The sequence below is a fragment of the Saccoglossus kowalevskii genome, chromosome 1, assembly GCF_978046115.1.
Source record: "Saccoglossus kowalevskii chromosome 1, keSacKowa6.1, whole genome shotgun sequence".
Taxonomy (NCBI): Eukaryota; Metazoa; Hemichordata; class Enteropneusta; family Harrimaniidae; genus Saccoglossus; species Saccoglossus kowalevskii.
Genome location: NC_140641.1, coordinates 11,165,672 through 11,187,794, shown reverse-complemented (window position 1 = coordinate 11,187,794; position 22,123 = coordinate 11,165,672). Strand labels below are relative to the sequence as shown.

At 33.6% G+C, this 22,123-nt stretch overlaps 1 protein-coding gene across 1 annotated transcript in view; it reads left to right on the top strand.

Annotated features, from left to right (window-relative positions):
* LOC100329000 (synapse-associated protein 97) overlaps positions 1–22,123 on the top strand; it is a 125,419-nt gene that overhangs the window by 1,423 nt on the left and 101,873 nt on the right. The window lies entirely within an intron of this gene.

Genomic DNA, 22,123 nt, shown 5'->3' with positions numbered 1-22,123 from the left:
GGTATATATTTTTAGAAACCTAGGAGAATACAATCTTGAACTTTTTTTGTGCACCTCTATTAGTTCTTCTTTTGTGGGATTGGTTGTTTCACAGTCCCTCTATCCCCGGTCTAGAAATGGTCATTGTATTAGGTGTGAATTGGCCTCCTACCCTGGCAAAGGCGCATTGCGGGCATGTGCAAAACATTGTCACGTGATCAGTACGCAGCCGGCCACTATTTTTGATATCGTCAGTGTTATGTATTTTTTTTACAACTTAATTGTTTATTCCGGAATTTGTGCTTTTTCACATAATTTTTTAATCAGGATATCTGTATAAGGTCATATTTTAGCCGGCGAGTAGTTCTTTGATTCATCTATTTTACCAGCAGCGACACATTTTCGCAACAAATTTTCATACCTTTATACCCAGATATTTGTCGTTTTTGATTTTGGGGTGATTGAAATGAAAGCGAAACCAATATTTGTCTTCGATTTTGACATTTTATGATCGAAACATATCATTAAAAATTGGTGGGCTGATTTGTTATTTGTCATACCGCATTTTATTAATGTTAAATTGAGCGACTTTTATGGATGCTTTTTAGATCGTAAATGCAAATGGCGACGTTTTGAAATGACAATGTACTCAATTCTGTGCTAAAAAAAATCATTTATATACAAACATTGAAGCATTGTTGTATACTTTTGCATAAAATAAAGTCATTAGTTGTTGTATAGTTGACTTGAACTGTTATGAACCCCAAGAATCAGAAATATCGCAGGTTTTTCCGATCGGCTACGTTAACATAAACGACGCCATTTTGACAAGGTTTGTTTAGCGATGTCAGCATGTTGGCGCGCAAGGTTTTTTCCCTATTAAAACGAGAAAATGAACATAATTCCCGATATTAATCTTTGCATTGCAGGAACTGGATGTTTATGAGTTGGTGGGCTGGTTGTGATGCGTATCAGGGTTCAAAAAACCCAAATTTCGTAGTGATAATTTTGTTTACATGTGTTTGTGGTTGCCCGAATTTGAAGTCATACAATGAGGTATCGCTTTGCATGACGGTAAATTTTCCGATTTTAATGAATATTTTGACGGTATTGTAATCTGTCTGACTTCCTGACTCCCTCGGCCCGGCTGTGAACTATTTGTTTACTCGCACCGCGGTTTGAGACAAAAGAGCGCTAGTCGTTTCCAGACCGGGGATAGAGGGACTGTGGTTGTTTTTGATTATTTCGTTGTTACCCCACAAGATAATAATCTTTAAAACTTGATCTTAGAATTCTTAGTTCTGATGATTTAGTCTGTCACACCTGACAGCCTGAATTTCATGGATGGGTCTGTCATCTTGCGACCATAACTCAAAATGAGAGGCGCACAAAACAAATCTGAGGCATCATTTTTTTATATATGCTTTTCCAGTCATACTTTATATATATATATATACACACAAGTATTTGATCTACTAGGACTATTATTCTCTGAAAAAGTGGTTGACTGTCACCCAGAAAGTGACAAACTGAGCAATTTAAGTGGAGTGGAACTCAAACAAAGTGGCATATCAGGATGCTAGTTTGTTCAAGACCCTTTGTTATGTTAAACCAATCATTATACAAATCATTACCTTGTCTATAGTTTGTCTGTCACTTGGCCTGGTTACGTGATGTATGATGGAATGTTTACCCACAACTTGGTTTGGGGAAATAAACTGTAATAACTCACGAAATGCTTTGCGCACAGTAAATCACGACCAACAGTAAATAAAAAAATGCATTATAATGTTACATAATCTGAGATTGAAAAAATATTAAGGACAAATGAATAATTTATCGATGTATATTATATGGCTTTTCATTGAAGTAGGTCATCACTACCCATCAATATTTCCCATCAATTTATATCTGTGATTCCCATCATTTAAATAATTAACTAGAGAATAATTTATATTGTGGCTAGCACACATATTTCTGTTCGTATACAGTGCTGCTAAATAAATGAGATTAGGATTTGAACCATCATCAATCGTCCCTTTTGAGCGTTCATGTTATTTCATTTAACCTTTATTCTTATAAAGATGTTGCCAATTCAACAGAAGATACATGTGCATTTTGGAAATGAGATCACTTCATGCGCACAACCATTTAGTCTTTAATTAGTATGCTCTTAATATGTAATCCTACCTCCTCCCATGCCCCATACTGCTCTTTGAAATAAAGAATAATATTAGTGGAAACCAATGAGAAGATGAAAGTCACTATAAAATTTATGTCATCGTTATAGTAATGGGAGTTTAAGAAGGTCAGGTTTCTGTTCAGTAATGCCTTTAATAATTATAATGGCATAGGCATGTAGTTCTTAGATGTGATTCTTGAACTTTGACCTTCTTATTGAAAACAATTAGAAGCCACATTACCAGTAGGAATAATACAACCTAAATGAGGCGCTATCGACACCCAAGATTTCAAAATCCTCTATGATCCTTTATGGCAATTCCTTCTGAGTAGTCAGTTAATAGTGCTGGTACAGTATCTTGTTCTCTGTATTCAAATTCCAACCAGCATTGGTACCATTTATATATTGACTCTTCAAACTGATTGACATTGATTTTGATTACATAACACTGCAACTATTATTATTAATACTCATTAATTTCCCTGATGAAATTACATTATTATTTCAAATTGATAATAGCATTTCAAAGAATTGTTATTTTATTCTTGAAATTCATTTATTTATTTCTTGAAAGTATTTTAACGAGTTTTTAGCATATTTCACGCCATAACAAAAACTGCTAACATTAATATAGATATTGACTGAAATCAATTGCCTTGTTTGCTATTTATTTTAAATGTAAATATATTTTTTAAAGAAATGTATGTGAGCAAACAGAAGGCCATTGATGTGTGCATAATGGTTGGGAATGTTTATCCTTTCTATAAATATAATAATTAACAACATGGGATGGTATGTGAGAAACCTACATGCTTCATAAATTAATGTTGGTAAAGCCAGTGTTTGTGTTCTCTCTAGTGGCACTTCAGGTTTATGGCTTTTCGTTCTATAGAGAAATGCAATTGATATCGTGCAATCGATGAGTTGGCAGAAAATAAAACTTGGTCTGATGTGCGTTAGCTATTGGGATATCAGAAGTGATTGTGTGCTCTGGTTGATTCACGTCTTACAAAAAAAAAACGTTCTCTTTCTTTCATAGTGATCTTGAGTCATCAATATGCAAATTGCCTAACTAGTTTAATCAAATTAATGCTCGGTGATAAATGTGTCTTCCTGTCTGTCTAATAGCGACCTGTGTCGTGACTGACGCATCATGTTAGTCGTGCCGTTAGCTATATCTTTATTACATCTTCACTCTTTTGAGTTTTACATCAGACTTTTAATTTTTGCTGTCCCCATTGGTTGGTCTGTGAGGTGTTTGACATGCCACTGTATTGATGATTTACTAGTCTCTTGTGTTTTGTCTTTCCTTGTGTGAAAGCTGTTAAGACTCCTGATCCATTAGCCCATCTATTTTCAAGGCTACATGAGTCTCTCAAGCACTAATTACTGAATGTTTGTTTTAAAAAGTGAACTAAAATGTAAGGTTTGTCATAATAAATAGTTAATATAATCTAAACTGTATTAATCGACACAGTATTTTTGGCATTGTGATAGTTGATAAAATACAAACCTTATTAACCCACACACAGTTTTAATATAAAATGTAGTAGTCTTTAGTTCTAAATATCCAATAAACCTTATTACCCCCATCCCCCCCATGCCTTTATTGCTGATTAATGGTTGTCCTGAAAAGTGAAATTCTTGTTATCATCTGTTGATTTGAATATTGGGTGGGTACTCTCAACTGGTGTTATGACTCGAAAAAACACATGTAAATTTTAAAATAATGGCATTTTCATGTTATGAAAGTACACCTCTAACCTAACATTTAGTATTTGAAATATTCAGATTTGATAAACCAATGGCAGGAAATTAAAAAATAGGCAAAAAAAAACGTTTTAATAATGTATGTTATATACATGTACCAAATGTTGTGGTATTCAAAAGCTTTTTTTCCAATAACTGAACATTTTTGAGCATATCTGATTGGTTTATATGTTATTGAGTTTTCAGCATCGTTGTGATCTAGAGATGACCGTATCTCAAATCTTGTCAAAATCAAAATTCAGTGTTAATCATTTCCCATTTAGGTTAGTCTTCCATGAACACTAGACTATTGATTTATTTCCTTTACAGCTTTTCCCTTCAGAATTTGTTAAATAACTTATTTTACATCTGTTGCTACTGCGTCCTAGCGAACTTCTAACATCAAGTATTATGTACTTTTCTACCTAGCTTAGTTGTGTTTAACGCATATCTGAAGTAGAATTTAAAGCCATCGATTTTTTTTTTGGTGTTCAGAGCTTGTCCAATTTGTATTCAGAATAGTCTCCATATTGTAGCATTTAACGTTAATGCAGTAGCATTAATGATTAAAGGGAATAATAATATCAAATCCCATGACAAACAAGTTCAGCGAGCCATTTTCTTTTATGTGCAGTTTCAAAACTTGTGGAAATTTACAGTTAAGATTGTTCTTAAAATTTGTGGTTTCATGAAATTTCTGAAGACTGTACTGTACATCAGAATCCTTGAGGGAGTGTATATCACTGGCATCTGTTGTACTTGTGTGTTTGCCGATCACTGCAGCATAAAACAGTACGTAAACATAGGTGCATGAATGAAGACGCTTTCATGCCACCATAGAAAGGGGTCAAAACCTGTGAAGGGTGAAAATGAAATGCACTTTAGAAATATCCACGTGTGTAATACATCCGCCCTTGAAAGGCTGCGAAAAGTGAAATGTCACATTAGAGTTATTAGAGTTTGCAATGGCAGAAATATAATCTACTAAACCAGGCAAGGGCAAAAAGTTAAGTGAAATAGGCCACTAAGTAGTAAGGTATGTGAATAATGTGTATGAGTATTCTACCAAGGACTGGTGCTGTGTAACCACAATAAGACGAATTGTTACCCCAGTGTCTCTGTTGTTGCAGTGAAATGGGTCTGATGATGCCAGTGTCATGCTGTTAGCGGTGAATGTGTAATTGTATAAGTTGCGAAAATTCACAGGAAATAGATGGCCAATTAGGAGTGAGTTTGAACAGTATGTGTACTACCCCGAGGACACACATTTCTTTTAATACCTATACTTGGGTTATTGATTCTGTTCAATTAAGCTATAAATTAACCAAGTTATAATGACTGCTTTTGCTCAGTCAAGTTAGTGTGCCCCCTTCAATTCAGTAATCGATATTCAGAGTATATTGACCTTGATAGTACTTTCTATTGGTAATATTTTAATTCAATTCATCGCATACTACATGTTGTGTGTATTAATTATTTCAGAAAAAAAAGTTCATGTTAAAACATGCGAGCATGTACGTTTCTATGATTGACCTCAGTATTGAGAATTGGGGTCGTATCTGCATTGTTGTCTGTTTAAAAGCCTGGGGGTATGCCAAGGTATCGTGAGAATATTAGAATTCTGGTAAAGCTCAAAAGAAGAAGCGTGGATGAGATGCTTTTCGCAACAAAACAAAAAAAATACCGTGACATTCATAATCAAATATTACATAATCAGATTACATTATAATCGGCTGTTTGCATATACACAATTTTCACTATACTGGATTCAATAACCAGCAAATACGTTGCTGAGTGCCACTTCTGCAAGGAAATACAGTGCTGAGAAGTCAGGTGTTTTTATAAAGTAGCAGGTCAAAGGTTACATTTGTTATTTAGTCCAAACAAATTTTTGAAAAATGGTAATGAAATTGTAACTTAATCAGAACCAATCGCGTTCAATAATGTGATCCAGATACACGTATATTGACTAAATTTGACATGATCAATCGTGGTTTAACCTTTCAAATATTAAATTAATGATTGCAAGCAGTGACATTAGAGTGTATATACGAGTACTAGTACATCACAATGTACAATATACTCTGCTTGTAAGTGGGGATTTCCTGAATCATGGTTAGAAACACACCTCCAATAAAATTGAAACTACTTTAAATGTCCTGTACATGTAAATTTCCTGAATAGTACATGGAAATAGTTCTTCAATAAAACTGGAACTACTTAACATGTATGTATGTGTGTCAAAATGACATGTACCGAATTTGCTCTATTAGAAGTGCATAACCAAACATTTATTGTATATTGGATCGTTGAAATATGATATACATTGTATCATAATTATAGATGCATGATGTAAACATCTCAATATTAATAATGAAGAAAATATGGACAAAACTTGTCTTTATTGGAAGTGCATATGCCTCTAATAATGCAAATATAGTGGCATATTTCCCTGAAGAATTTTAGTCTTTTATGATAAGTATCAATTTATTTCAGCACATAGCTAACTCAGAATTACTTGGCATCATTTTATGCTTGCTGCTTGAGCTTGTGATCCTGTTTAAACTGAAAATTCTGACTGACAAATTTCATGTATGCTTGATTATTAAAATATGAATTATTTTAACCTCTGTCATTCGCATGTTTTAATGGAGCAAATATGGTAGAACAAATATAGTACATGCATTGTATATTCATGTCTTTTTACACAGAATCATTAATAGTGTCTAGAATTTTTGATTTTAAAACCAGATGGCAGTATTGATCGGTATTACTGCTGTTTGTTGCGTTGTCATAATATTATTGAAAGCTGGCATTTGCTATTACATGTTACTAGTACAGGGCAGTGTAGACAGCTGATGTGAGTGAGATTACATGCAACATTTACTGTATGTTATGGATACCTACCAGTATTAATTTAGCCCCAACCCTGGAGACCTGCACCAGTATGTGTTAAAGGTATGAATAAAAATGTGTTCAGAACTTTTCATGTCTTGGGTTCATTTATTCATTGGGTTTAGTCTTTAACCTTAAGAACTGTGGAATACTTAATATTCATTTTTATTTTTTGGCTTTATGGGTAAATCAGAAAAAAATACTTTCCCCCTCCATGGATAGTTTGTGTGTAACTTATTAATAGCAATAAATTCTAATTCTGAATTACATGTGCTCAACCGAATTTGGCATTTTCAGCGAAAATTGTAGCAGACATTATGTGTTGCCACGGTAAAGGTTCAAATCTGAAGCCACAAACTGTATACCTGTATTTAAAAGACCTTATCTCTGTGTTGAATCACAAGGCATTGATGAATGTACGTGCACGGCTGTTATGTTTCTATAGAAAATTGACACATTGAAAAGGGTTTGGTATTATCACTATTGTGATTGCGTATAATGAATTGATCTGATGAAAGTGTGGATGTGGCAAATACAATCAATGAAAGGAAAATGTATTACTTTGTTCAGCTTAGGTTGCTTTATTTATTAACATTTTCTATTCATAGACTTGGTGGGGGAGGGGGGGTCATCTCTCATTTTATACTGTAAAATACTTTAATTTCGCTTGGAATTAATTTTCGATAAAGAAATGATTTAGTGAAATTAAATCCAGCGAATATATCTTTATATTCCTGTATTTTACATTCAACTCAACAAAACTCAGTGAAAATAAATTCCATACAAAACACCCAAAGATTCTTTTCAGCTAAAATTAAGTATTTTACAGTTTTACAGTAGTCAGTGATTCGGATGCTCCCCGGACATCATCAATTTGCTGGTATTTTTTCAAAATATTCTAATTCTGTTCAATCATTTCAGACAACGAGCCAAAGTGTTTTCTGTTATATTTACTGTTTTACTCCTAGAATATGGAAAATAATTAGAAATGTCCCATGATGCTAGTTGCCATTTAAAAAAAAGATGCCCTCATACTCGTACTGTATATAAACTACTGTAGAATACTTTATTTTAGTTGGAATTAATTTTTGTTGATTTTTGACAAGTTGAATGTAAAACACAGGGAAAAAATGTATATTTGCTGGATTTTAATTTCACTGAATCATCGCTTCAGGGAAAATAGTGAAAATTAATTTCAAGCGAAAATAAAGTATTCTACAGTATTTGAGACAACTGAATCCCCTGATAGTGACTTGAGGCTATTTAACAGAGTTTTCTATGCTACCAAAGCCAGGAGAATCTTACACAGGATAAAATTGTCACTACATTATTCAGAAAAATCAAGATGCAGTTTTGTGACCTGCTTCTAGGGGTCAGATGTCTTGTATATTGACAGGACATTTGATTTTAAAATTGTTGTTATATTTCTATATTATAATAAGTATCGATTTAACATTTCTTGTTGACTATTTGTCTTGGTCGAGTTTATTTTTGAAAGAATGAGATAGAAGTTTTTGAAGATTGTTGTTCATGTCAGCTAATACATGTACACAGTAATAGGAGAAGCCCATTACATTCATATTCTCTTACCTTGAGTTCTTTTTCAGTGCCTCTTTATCTTTTATTAGCTTCTGAAAAGAAGAGTGTCTTTTATTGACTTTACAGAGATACACTGCCAGTAAATCATCTACATCAATGTTTATGGCTTTCGTTGTTAACAGCAGTCTTCAAGATTAAACACTTTTCCCAAATGGGAATTTTGGTTAGTATTTTTCTTCTTCTGAAGGTGAAAGGTCAGGTGAAGAGTATTCTGGTCATCAAGTAGATTTTCATTTTTTTCTTAACTCTGGTAGATGTGTTCAATGTTTTCCGAAACTGAAATTTTTGAATTGCCCTGTTTGGTATAGCACCATTGAATTATTAAATGCCAAAAAAATCACAAAATTAACATAAGACTGGAAAAAATAATTTGTTAGGTGTTCTGTGATGTTTTTCTTTTTACAATATTCAGGGGTTTTTCTAGAAACAAAACTGCAATTCAGCGGCGCTACCAAGTGTGTGTGTGTGTGTGTGGGGGGGGGGGTCTCCCTATCAGGGTTCGGAGTTATTGATAATTCTAAGTTAAAATGGAGCATTCTATGGCTTCCTATCAGACAGGTCACAGTTGAAGACTGTGGCCCATGTGAATCCTGGTCAATCAGAATTTTATGGTTGCCAGAGGATCTGCTCCCCAGGGTAAGGGGGCACATGGCCATGGCGTAACGGCACTGCGCCCCTATTCCCTTTTTTAAAAAAATTCCTGGTATTTGAAATTGGGTGCCAAAAATGTGACTCTATAAAAGACCTTCATATACTGTCATGTAAATGTTACATTATAAAAAAATTACAAGACTTTGTATCCGTGATTTGTTCTTTACGCTGTCATTTGATGTTGTATCATGTCTACAAACAGGATATGTTTTCTAGCCATTTCCTCCCCAAACCAAAATGTTATTTTATTTCAAGGAAATTAAATTCTCATTTTCGGATATCGGAGACACTTTCGGACAACAGCGGTTCTCCGGATTGTAATGAATCACTGCTGATGTATGACATGTATTGTGAGTTCAACGTCTTTTCATTTGTGTTGGATTCCTGTAGTGTTGTGTAGATGGAAAATCTACAGGTCAGATGGAAAAAAACATGGAAATCCACTTTTAATTTGGCATGGTGTTTATGGCTTGAAACGTTGTTAAAATGCTAATTATTTACCATCGTAATATTCAAAATGGCGATGTAAACCGAACTTTGCACCCCTCATCTAATCAATGCCAATTTGAAAGACTTTAATACTGAAATGCTGATGATTCAATTAACATTTGCAGGGTTGAAATTTCGCATGAATGCTATATTAAATTTACTATCTGAAAAACCCTAGTGAAACATTTTGTGATATTCGTTGACTCGTAATACTGTAAAATACTTTAGTTTACAATATTCTAATTTGCGCTATTATTAGTAATTCATATATGCTTACATGTTGGAGGCAAGTCTGTGGTCAAAATATTCTCTGTATGCGGTTTTTGGTTTATGTACACTTCTATTAGAGTAAATACGGGATGCACAATTAAATTGCAATTCCAATACAGCTTAAACCGTTATGATTTATTCAGGATTTGATAATTTGTTGATGCATTGATGCTAAATTTCACAAATATCACTCAATGGTACATATTGTATAAATGGCATATTGTAAGATTGTGGCGTCACATTGTTTTACATGTACAAATGCCACATGATTTGTAAAAATTATTGTCTTGCGAATTGGGGTTTAGCAGAGAATGAATTTTCAGAAACTGGAATGTGATGTTAGCGTGCACTTGTCTGTCAACTAACCTGTAGTGTTTACAATTTACTGTTTTAAGTATGATTACCGTATAATCTTGTACTGATAAAAGGTGCATGTGCAATTATTCCCAGAGATTCAGTTGTCTCAAAATTTACTTTAGGACATTTTGTCCAAAATGGCAAGTACATGTAGTGTTTCTAATTATTTGCTATATTTTGAGAGTAAAACAGTAAATCTAACAGAAATGAAATGATTGAACCGATTTATATAATTCTGATGAAATACCATCAATTGCTGATGTCGGATTACCGACCGGCATCTGAATTTCTAATTCATTTTATATATACCATTAAAGAATTGAAATGTTTTCAAGCTTTTGGGAGAACCAATACATCATTATAAATGCATATTTATAAAAAATATATGATCCATGTATTATGACACACAAACTAATAATAATATTTCTCATTGTATGGAGAATGTATCAATATTGCATCGTGTTTCACATATATTAAAAGATATAGTAACTAGAGTGATATTGGATTAAAATATTTATTTCTAATTCACTCTGACCTAAAATAGTGCAGTCTTATTAACGGAATCATTCTTACAAAAGGGGGAACTACGGGAAATATTAAAAAATTACACCAGGCCTCTTATTTTATATCACATATGTGATTAGAGTAGGGATCAGTTGTCATTTACGTCATGTCGGCGAACATTATGTAATCATTTATTTATGCAATTATTTTGCAATTTCCCATGTTGACGCATGAAAAAAAATAGTTTTCCTGTCGCTTAATTCTGTATATTGGTAATATATCTTGCAAATATAAATTAGAATGGCTATGTGAATATTTTTTATTACTAATGTATATTTTATAAATAGCACAAAATGTATGTATTTATAAATTTTTTCCGTATTCAAAGAATATTTATAATGTATTGTGCTTTCAGATCAGTACTGCGATAGTAGTTTTGCTAATATGGATATGCATGTGGGAATTAATGATCTTGTGTTCATCTTCTGATGTCTTGTTTGAGTTGAGACTATTTCATACGATTTTTTTTTTAATAAACTTAAATGGGCTAATTGATGCATAAAATATGAGCAATGTTGCGGCTTGTTTGATTATTACGAATAGTTTTCATCGTTCAAATTTATCTCAGTGTTAACAAAGCATTGACGACATTTTCTATAAAAAAAATGTCTTGGTGTATGAGCTTCTTCGCAATTTGAAATTCATTTTGTTTTTCTTCCACTGAATGATTCTTGGAATGGGAATCAATTTAATCAGTTTTATAATCCTTGATTTTTATTTAAGTACTGTAAAATCTGTATTAGAAGCTGCGGCTTCTATTAAAATGGTACAATACAACAGAGGGAATGTGGTTTCTATTGGAGCATCTACACATATTAGAAATAGTGAATTTTTAGTTTAATTTGTTCGAAATAAAAAAAAAGAGTGCAGCTTTTATTAGGAATGAGGCTTCTAATACAGATTTAATGGTACAGTTGTGGTAAAAGTTGCAGTCCTTCTGAGAGCTTAAAATACACCGGCTCTCAACTGAGTAGATGCTCTAATTAGAAGCCACCTCCCTATATAAGAATCCACATTTTTACATATACCGGTACATGTAGAAGCCACCTCCCTACAATTGCATTATCGCATTTTAATAGAAACCTTGGCTTTCTAGTCATTACAAAGTGCAGTTTCATTGTTTTGAACATTTTGTAATAAATATCCCTTTGGCTGCCATCAATGAAAGGTTAAATCAGGTGAATGCCACTGACTCGGTGAATATCTGTGTATTTCCGTTGGATTCAGATTGAATCATACAGATTCTATTCTGTGCATGTGATGCTGTATTTAAATTTATTATTGAGGATGTAAACCTGTACTTATGTGCATGTACACTGTGCTATAATGTGCCATGCTACCAACAGGGATGATTTTTTACTTTCATTGCTTTTAAATAAGTGATAATAGGATAGAGCTGATGTCTCTCGGCAACACTTTGTCAGCGTACTGCGAGTGATAATCGGATAGTGCTGATGGCACTCTACAACACTTTGTCGTAGTGCAGTAGCACGCAGTAATTCTTTATGTGTGATTGGGTGATCAGCGACCTTTATTTTGGTTTCCATTACACAGTTCATAACAGGGTTACAGATCATTTTCAAAATCAATTCTTCCCCAGTGCTATTTGAAGTTTAGTGACATTTTTATCTACATTTAAGTATTGACCACGGCAGTGTGCTGCCATTTTAGTGGTTATGTACCACTACTATTTGTGTTAGGTTTAGAATGTCGAAGAATTATTTAAAATTTGCAAGTATGCATTATCAATCTGCATTAATAAGCAGGCCTTGTGTATTGGTTACATTTGCCGGATTCGTTTTAAATTTATATACCTTTTTTATTTTCAAATTGTGGTTCATCACTTCAATCAAATGTCAATCGTATATAGGATTGTTAATTCTTGTATATATAGCGTTTCAAAGAATGTCAACGGTCAGCAATTCGTTCATTCTACATCCCGGATTTTTGGGGTGTGGGTTTTACTAAGTTGCTGGTTATAAAACTGTCTGTGTCATATTTGAAAATCAGTCATTCATGTCATAACTTATTGACTTGAAGAATACAGGTCACCTGATTATTAACAAAACAAGTATACAACCCTCTGTTTGCCCTGATTTGACCTTTCAAGTGGCTGGTGTCAAAGTTCACCAATGTGTTTACTGGACCTAGTTTCAACAAGCAGTACTGGCATATCAGGTGTTAGGATCTAAACCATAATGATGTCAACACTGTGGTTGTAAATCCATTAGGAAGCTGGAAGTCTTAAATCATTTTGTGAAGTGGTCTAAGAAGTGCAGTTGGAAATTTGGCTGCCTGTTTTACGATACTACTGTACTTATTCTCAAGGACCAGAACTTTTTTTTTAGCTTTTTTGGCTAAAAAATGTCATCAAATGATTATTGCTAACATATTCTGATTTTTATTATTTTTAACTTGTAAACTTCACTGTAAAATTCTTTATTTTTGTGAAACTAAATTTGATGAGTCAGTAAGAATTTTGTAGACGTGAAAATGTTGCCGCGTTCCTAAAGACAGTCACATTGACCTTTTGTCCTCATGAACTCCATTTTTCCATCAGTGAAAATTAAACTATTAATTGCTATTAGATTGTCAACTGGAGAGGCCTTACTTTAGTTTATAATAATTACAAAAATTGTCACTCACAATTGTCAAGAGCTGTAATTGTCAAAAGGTTTGCCAGTAAATATGTGCACATTTTTTGTACATGATAATTATAATCACTTGTATGCTAACCAAAATTGCGTACCATACCATTTGAAATAGATCTATGCGATACAGTTTCTCATCTCTTGGGATTATGAATCTCTTATCTTTTCTGACTCAATATGACATATTCTGTACTTGCCTCGACTTCAATTACATTCTAGTTATGCATTTAATTTTTTATGTTTTGAGAACAAGATGTCACGGCAAGGTGACATGTTTGTATGGTATTTGACTGAAAATGTCCTTGCTGTGGTGATAAACTTTGTGGAACTATCGTATCTATGCAGATCAGCCTCTCCTTATTTTGCCCTGGAAAAGTTTGCTGCAAAGCAGAGCTGTGGAAAATATAAAGATAATTAACTCAAAAGATATGATTGCGAATGGAGTGGAAATAAATTTGTTGGAGCTTAGACTTTGATTCTAAAAGATACGTTTTGTAGGTTTCTTTAATACTGGTCTTAAAATATTGCTCGAATACAAATCTCAGATGAATAAGATTCTGGCCCGAGCTTTGATGACATGTTTTTTTTATTTTTAAGTTTTTCACTGTTGCTCTGTTTTTTTGCTCTTCAAATCTTCTTTAATTTATAAAGTGACGAAGCTTTCTTCTGATCGCGGACATGCATTCTTTGTATGCATTATGTCATTTTAGTTTGTACCTTTCACATTATGCTCAGGGCCTTTTCAATAAAACGTTTATTTCTTCATTCACAATATTACTCCCCATGAATGAAAATGATAAATCAAGGTCACATACCAGTGCACTCTAAATGCTGATTTCAATGGGTGAAGATTGAAAATTAATTAATTGATACTGTCATTTGTCATGCATAATTTGAATAATTTTTTTATATTTAATATGATACACCATGTTCTGATATCCATGCATCTTTCCAGCTTTATGACTGTTTCCCATTACTTTCTGCATGTTCTGTTTGCGAATAAATATTTGCTTTCTGAATAACGGAAATATGACTTTAAATTTCAATTTTTTTTCCCTGCTGTGTTTACATTTTACCTACCCCAAGGAATAAATAAATGCAGGATCATTGTACACACTGTTTGTCGGCAATGATTGATGGTGGGAAAGTACTTCTAAGCTTTTAAAATGTACAAATTTTAAACCTATTCTTTTGATTAACAATGAGGCTGGTCAGTCTTTGAGGTCTGAGAATAGCCCTATCATTGCAGTATTACTGTATGAACTGTTAATTAACATTGAACTTGTTTCTTAATATGATACCAATTCATTATAGAGCGTTTGAACTTGCAGATGTTGGCACAAGCGTGTGTAATCTTTGCATAAATCTATATCTAGATGTTTGTACAGCTAATGCATTAGAAATATTTAATAAAATGAAAAAAAATTCTATGCAAATAAAGCACTTAAATTAAAATAATTCTTGCTGAATTTATTACTTTGATGACTAGCTGTTGTGCTGGCTGCTGGGAAAATATGAGTCACTATTTGCATTTGAAAAAAAAAAGCTGTGATGGTGTGTGTACACTTTAACATGCTTGTACTATTTGTGGAATTTACCGGTAATTAGTTTTGGGCTACAGCTAAGAACTTGGTATGTTGTACTTTGTTTGTAAGAGGAAACATGTTTGATTGTTGTGTCTGTTTTAATTTATTTATTGAAACATTAAAGTATATACATGGGTTTCACCACACACACATGCATGCCTGTTATGTCTGTACATGGAAAATGTAGAAAACTTTCATATCTTATATTGTATGAACGTGGTCTCTGTGTGGAAACATATGGTAGTGTTATTGAAATAAATCTGTTTCTCCTAAGGCGAGGAGGGGGGGGGGGGTGGTATCTATTTTTAGAATGCACTTCGCTTGATTGTGGGTTGAAATAAATCAATTCTTATTGAGTTAACTTTGTTTAGTGAAAGTGTTACAATAGTTTGTGGTTAATTGGTTTATACAGGAAGTTTGAGGTTTCATCCTCTGATGGGGTAATATTTGCATGTAAATTTGCCAGTATTTGTGTGGTCTGGAATATAAACTAATTAGGGTAACATACTGCACATTTTATCTTGCCTATAATGTAATTTAGTTAATTCTAATTAATTGATACATGCATAATAAGTCATATTCCAATATAAAGTAAAAGCAATTTTTGAATTTATGTACACTTGTATTAAAGGTGCACTTCTAATAGAGCAAATACAGTATTTTTACTGGTACAGTATTTGCTCTATAAGCACATATACTATCACAATATATAATTATTGTATGCTGGATCTTCAAATTATGACTTATTTTGTCCAAACAATCTAATGTCATTTACGTAAAAAAATGTGATGACCTGTTACCATAATGTTTGAAACTTTTATGGCAAGGGAAGATTATCTATCAGTTATTCATTTTTTTTCTATCTCTTCTTTCGGAGTCTCCATAAATTGTACTCGTAGGAATCTTCCAGTATTGCTGTCATCTTCTTAAAAATGTACAGTAAATTTGAGATAGATTTTAAATTGTGGATATTTGGGGGGTTGAAATGATTGAAACAAAAAAAAATTATATCGTCTATTTATCCGTGTTCTTTTATAATAGACAGTTTTGTGACCTGCCTCCATACATGTATACCATTCTTCAGTTGTTGGCAATTTATGTACAGACACAGAAGACATTGCAATATAACGCACTGAGTTGAGATCATTATGGATATGACATCTTACATAATGCCTTAACCATACTGAATAGGATTGCATAGTTTGATCTCAGCATGCGCTTATAAACATTGATTTGTACTATTCTAAGGTGCCATTTAGAATATGTCGGTGGTGAATTCTTCTATGATTATCCATCTAAATTGTAACAATGATTCAAATTCCAAATCATTCTGAAAATTACCGTAGCTCACGCCCTTTTAGGTACCAAATGTACAATGTATACGATAATGGGTTCCTCCAACATCTAACCCAGATTTCATCATCAGTGAATCTTAGTGTATTACTTTATTTCCGCTCAGAATTTATTTTTGCTGAAGGGATGATTCAGTGAAAATAAAATCCAGTGAACATATTTTCTGTATTTCACATTCAACTTGTCAAAATTTAGTAAAAAATAAATAAAATTTCATACAAAATACGCAAAAAGCTTTTTGTAAAAGTATTTTACAGTTTGTCATATACACAATTAAGACCATATTATCCTTATGGTGATTTTAATACTATTGTGTTCCCTACTATATTCTTCACCAATGCCTAAAGACTGCGTTAGCATTAAGATAACAGGTCTGTCATTGTTGTGGACATCATTGTTAACTTTTATTGTGGTCTTAATAACTAATTTAGTAGTTTGTAATAAATCGTTACTCATGATATTTACCAAATCCTAGTATAATTAGCCATCTGCACTTACTGTTATCTGGTAAAACCAATGTAAAAGTACTTGGAGCTGGTATGATAAGGATTAATTATATAAATAATGGCATTATGGTAAGTTATGTTATCCAGGTGTCAATCATGCCTGGTCAAACACAAGTGCCTGTAAACCTTGATATAGGTAATATGTACATGTAACCCCCCTTTGTCTCTCTATTTTGCTTGTGGGACACTCACTCTGACTATGGCGATATTTTTTTGGCACGCAACCCCATGTCGGCTTTGAACTCAGCATCTAGTAATTGATTGCTTACTCCAGTGATTAACCACTATACTTTCCGTGACCATAAATTCACTTAAATCATTATTTGTTTAAAAAAAAGTATTTTGTACAGGTGGTTTCATATCAGAAAATAAGGCCGGCCTTTGGTCCAACCAAATAACAATTTCATGTGTGAACCTGAACCTAAATAGTTAGGCCGGCATAAATAATTCACAGCTGTAAAGGAGTGCCAGGTTAGGCCGCCGTAATAACTACAGTAGGAACAAGAGCCAGAATATGTAATCATCATTGTTGTTGACTAAATATGCAAATCAGGTTTGTGAGCTTTCTTGCACAATCTCAGTCACAACATAAAAGAAGATGGCAGCCCCCTTGTACATGTACTGAAATAGACAGAACGGCAGCACAAGTGAAAAGAAAGTTGAGATTTTAAAGCGATAGTTGACAATAACAATCTTAGTGGCTGAAAGAGAAAATCTTGTAATTTTTTTTTGCATCTTTGTTGAGATTTGCTTTGTAAATACAGATAAACTCTAAGGAGAAACAACATGTTGACGTCCGTCATGTCGGGCACTTCTGCATTCCAAAGAAAATGGGGCTCTTTAGGCCGGCCTAAATAATGACATTTTGACTGTGTAAAAGTGAACAAAATTTTAATCTTGTTTATTCAACAAACAAAAAACTTTGGGCTAGCCTTAGGCAAGCTAAATGTGAAATAGGCTTTATGTATGGTAAATCTTCTGTGTGTCCTCAGTGACAGAGTTCAAATACAAACTGTAGAAGCAGCATATTCCCTGTGTGGTTTATCTTGTCAAGTTACTAGTTGCATTGTAGATGAGGTTATTGTCGTTTCTGACTACTTAACCCATTAACAGTTCATTTGGGAATGGTTAGTTTCAACATTAAAATTCTCTTTCAACACTGCAATGATAGAGACCATTCAATATTGAACATTGACTGTGACACACCACGTTGTCTTTCTCATAAACTTATTCATTATTCATCTTACTTCACACCAGTGCCTTGAAGCTTTACCTCTGTCTTAATCACATTCTCAGGTAAGTATGGACAAGCTTCACACTGCTGGAAAGGTCAGCTCACTGAGGTGAATAAATGCTCTGATTGGCTACATGTAAATGCTGACATGTTAGGACACAACAGTAATAGGCCATATATGTTCCCCACAACAGCAGTTATTAGTCCCCATTCGGACGAAGTCCGAAAACGGGAACTTATAATTCGGTCTCCGTCCGTCCTTGTGTCAGTCCGGAGTCATATCTCAGAATCCCTTGGACCGATTCCATTTTTTGCATGTGCCTACTACTTTATGTGGGACATATGCACATGCAGTGGTTTAGCGATTCGATTCAAAATGGCCGACTGGCAGCCATCTTGTTTTTTGAAAATGTTGTATTTTGGACATGCTTTGTCAGTTTTCATTCAAACTTGGTACATAGATTATACATGTTAGGATACATGTCCATGACGATTTATTTCGCAATTGGATCAAAGATGGTCGACTGGCAGGCATCTTGTTTTTGTTTTTTTATGCGGTATCTTGAACGTACTCTGTCAGTTTTCATTCAAATTTGGCACATACATGTACTTTATACATGTTAGAATGCATGTCCATGACAATTTGTTTCAAAATCTGGTCAAGAATGGCCGATTGACAGCCATCTGACTTTTTGGCCTTACTACTATATTTCCTCAATTTATGTACCATATTCATTCGTATTTGGCACATACATCATACATATCAGTGTGTTTCATAATCAGATCAAAGATGGCTGAATAACGGCTGTTTTTATTTTGGCCATATTACTATGACACAAAACACGCGTTTTGATGTAAATAAACAATATGTTGTATACGCCACTTGGAACTCAAGTTTCAAAGACATGCTCGCGACAACCCCTCCGCTTTAATATGACGAGCACAAAGAGAACTTAACGGATACTGTGTCATATTCAATGACTTGTTTCTACTATTATATATTGATTTTGCCCTATTAGACTGATTTTTAAATTCCATTACTACTGTTCACATGTTGGAGAAAGGTATTGAGAAATTCTAATTCGTGAGGGATTTGTACCTCCAAAGGTACCAGGATGTGCGACTATTCGGAGCTCATGGCTTATTACATTAATTTCTACTTTCAAGTAAGCTGAAGAATAATTGTGATAAGTTATGGACTCTGTTCCAAGTGGTGAATGATGTTCATACTTGTGGTTGTTTAAAAAGGGAACCATTGATATTATTGCCAACTAAATTAGGTAAATTACGGATGAGAGTACCTGTAAAACAAACAAAAGTGAATCAAGATGAAGTCTGTTATGTTATGTACCTGGATGGATATCATTTTAACAAGAGGACAATGATCATATTAAAAGTGAAATATAATCGTCTCTCTTCCTCAACTAGAAGATGCAGAACAGACTAAATGAATATTCATGAGTATATACTGATGTTGGAAATTGGCGCTCACATAAAAAGTTGTTTCACAAACATGCATGTACATGTAAAAACTGATCACAGCTTCTCTCATCTTGCAACTCAGTATGAATGAACTAATTAGACATGCTTTGATGGATGACTAACATCATTCTTTGACAGGTCTGAGTAACCCCCCCCCCCCCAAATAAAGGTCAAATAAGGACACTCATTGCGATTCCAACTGAATGTATTTGATCAATGATAATTGTGCAAGTGTTGACAGTTCTTCCTGCTGGCCATTAATGATATGATAGTTATTCCTGGATAGTAAGCTTATAAGTGGTCTGATTATTTATCACTATGTGGTCTATATTGATGGACAGTAACACTGACCACATGCTGATAATATTACTGTTTATTTATCTTCTGTCTTCACTCCTTTCTTGGTCTGAACAATACTAGGTAGAAGGCTCAGTCTCGTTGTTTTTCAGCTGTGCATGGTGGATGAATTGTACAATTTGCTCTAACAGTACTTATTTAGCAGAGATTTTGTGTCAAAATAGGATCCCAAAATAAAGTTGGTTTGGGTTGTTGACTGGTGGTTTTCAATGCATACTCTTTTCTGTTGCGTCAATGACCACCAGAGAATGAAGTTATCTGATCTTTTTGCATCAGGGAGCTATTTCTGTATTTGTTCTAGAAATTATTTTTAATAGTTGATATCTTTAAGTGTTCAGATGCTGGGAAGGCATTGATTTAGGTGGTGCATTCATAACGAAGACAGAAATCCTAGAATCCATAACAATGCAATTGTTTTTCACAGGTATTCTAAAATGGTTTCAGGTATCTGTGATATAGATAGTACATGTATAAGATTACTTGTTGGCTCATTGATTGATGGTACATGACATGCTTTAACCTTTCAGAAGATTGGGACAAAAATTGCCAAATTATTTGAAAATTGATTCAAATTTTGTTTGTTGGTTCCTAAAATTAGAATTCATTTCCAGAAATATTGAAGAAATGTACAAGAAAAAAGTGCAGACAAGTTTGGGTGAGAAAGTCTGGTGGTAAAAAGGTTAATGTACCAAATGCTCACACTTTTTATCAGAATTTCATAGTACTTGCCAAGTATAATCAGAATTTTTGTAGTTTGTTTTCTTGTGCATGTGTTATAAATGTAGGAATTCAGTAGTGTTCAATAAAATTTGGGATATCAATTCTTATTTTAAACATGTCTAAAATGTAGAGTGCCTTGTCTGAAAATGAAGTACATTGTACATGTAGATGAATAATTGATAATTGGACTATTTTAGTAATATTAATGCGACTTGGATGAACAAAATGGCAGTTGTGATGACTTACTTGTATAGAAGTATGAAGTGACGCAGTAAGCTGCAAATGGGTTATTGATGCAGGCTGTGTTGTTTATTTGTACATGTTGTATCTGTACAAGGTTATGGATTCCTTTTGATGGTTGGTTATCACTCTGATTCACATATATGGTTGGTTATTACTCTGATTCACATATATGGTTGGTTATCACTCTGATTCACATATATGGTTGCACCCTTGTTTAGAGTCGTACTAGAAAAATTTCAAGCATTCCTGTTAGATCGTTTGGAATAGTCAAATTAACTTAGAATTTGTAAATCTTTTGTAAATTCTATAATGCTCATGTGTTTTATGCCACGTGTATTGATGGGAATCGCTGATTGTCGAGGAAATGCGAAAGATCAGCCAGGCTTCCTTTTTAAATTAACCTATTCCAACCTAAGAATTGAGTAATGAAACACAAAAAAGGCGTTCAGCATTGCAGTATTGACACACTTTGTTGCGATCTCTGCAAACTGAAACATTATGTATGTACATGTAATTTTAATAAAACTTGGTACATTGATACACTGGGACAATGCAGTCTTGCTAAGTTTTTAGTTGAAAACTGCATATTATTTAAGTATCGTTTGGAATTAGCGATGTTTGCATTTACACCAGAATGAATTGACAGCATCAATATTAATATTTTACTACCTATACAAGCTTACAAATAATTAACAACTGTATGATGGGTGTAGAAGACAGATTTCTATTTTTGTACCTGACCCATTTGCTCCTTGCCAGATGCAATTTGAGAAATTATTCACTGATGACAATTCTCATATTTTATTCATGCATTTCTGTCAACAAACTGGGACCTGGTTTTGGCCACAGTAAGTTACTAGTACTTGATATGCACTGCAGTCAGAGTTCACCCCAACATTTAGCTTAAACATGGTGGCTGATTTGCATATTCAGTTTGTTATGATATGAAAAAAATTACCTTCAATAGTTTCTATTTTCAAGTTTCAGCCTTACATTTCCATGGCCAATTATGGTAGGAAAGGCTACAGTTAAACTGATGGGTCTTGAAGGGAGATGTAAATCAAGCATCATCTGTTCAAACATGCCATCTTTATTTATTCCATTAAAAAAGATCCCAGGTGCACATTTTTAATACTATGCTAATGTTAGTACTTGAAATAAACAATTCTAAAGATCTGAGCACAGTTGGTGGTGCCATTGAGTAATGGCAAAGGTTGGCATTTTTGGTAATATACTGGTCAGGTCAAAGGTCATCA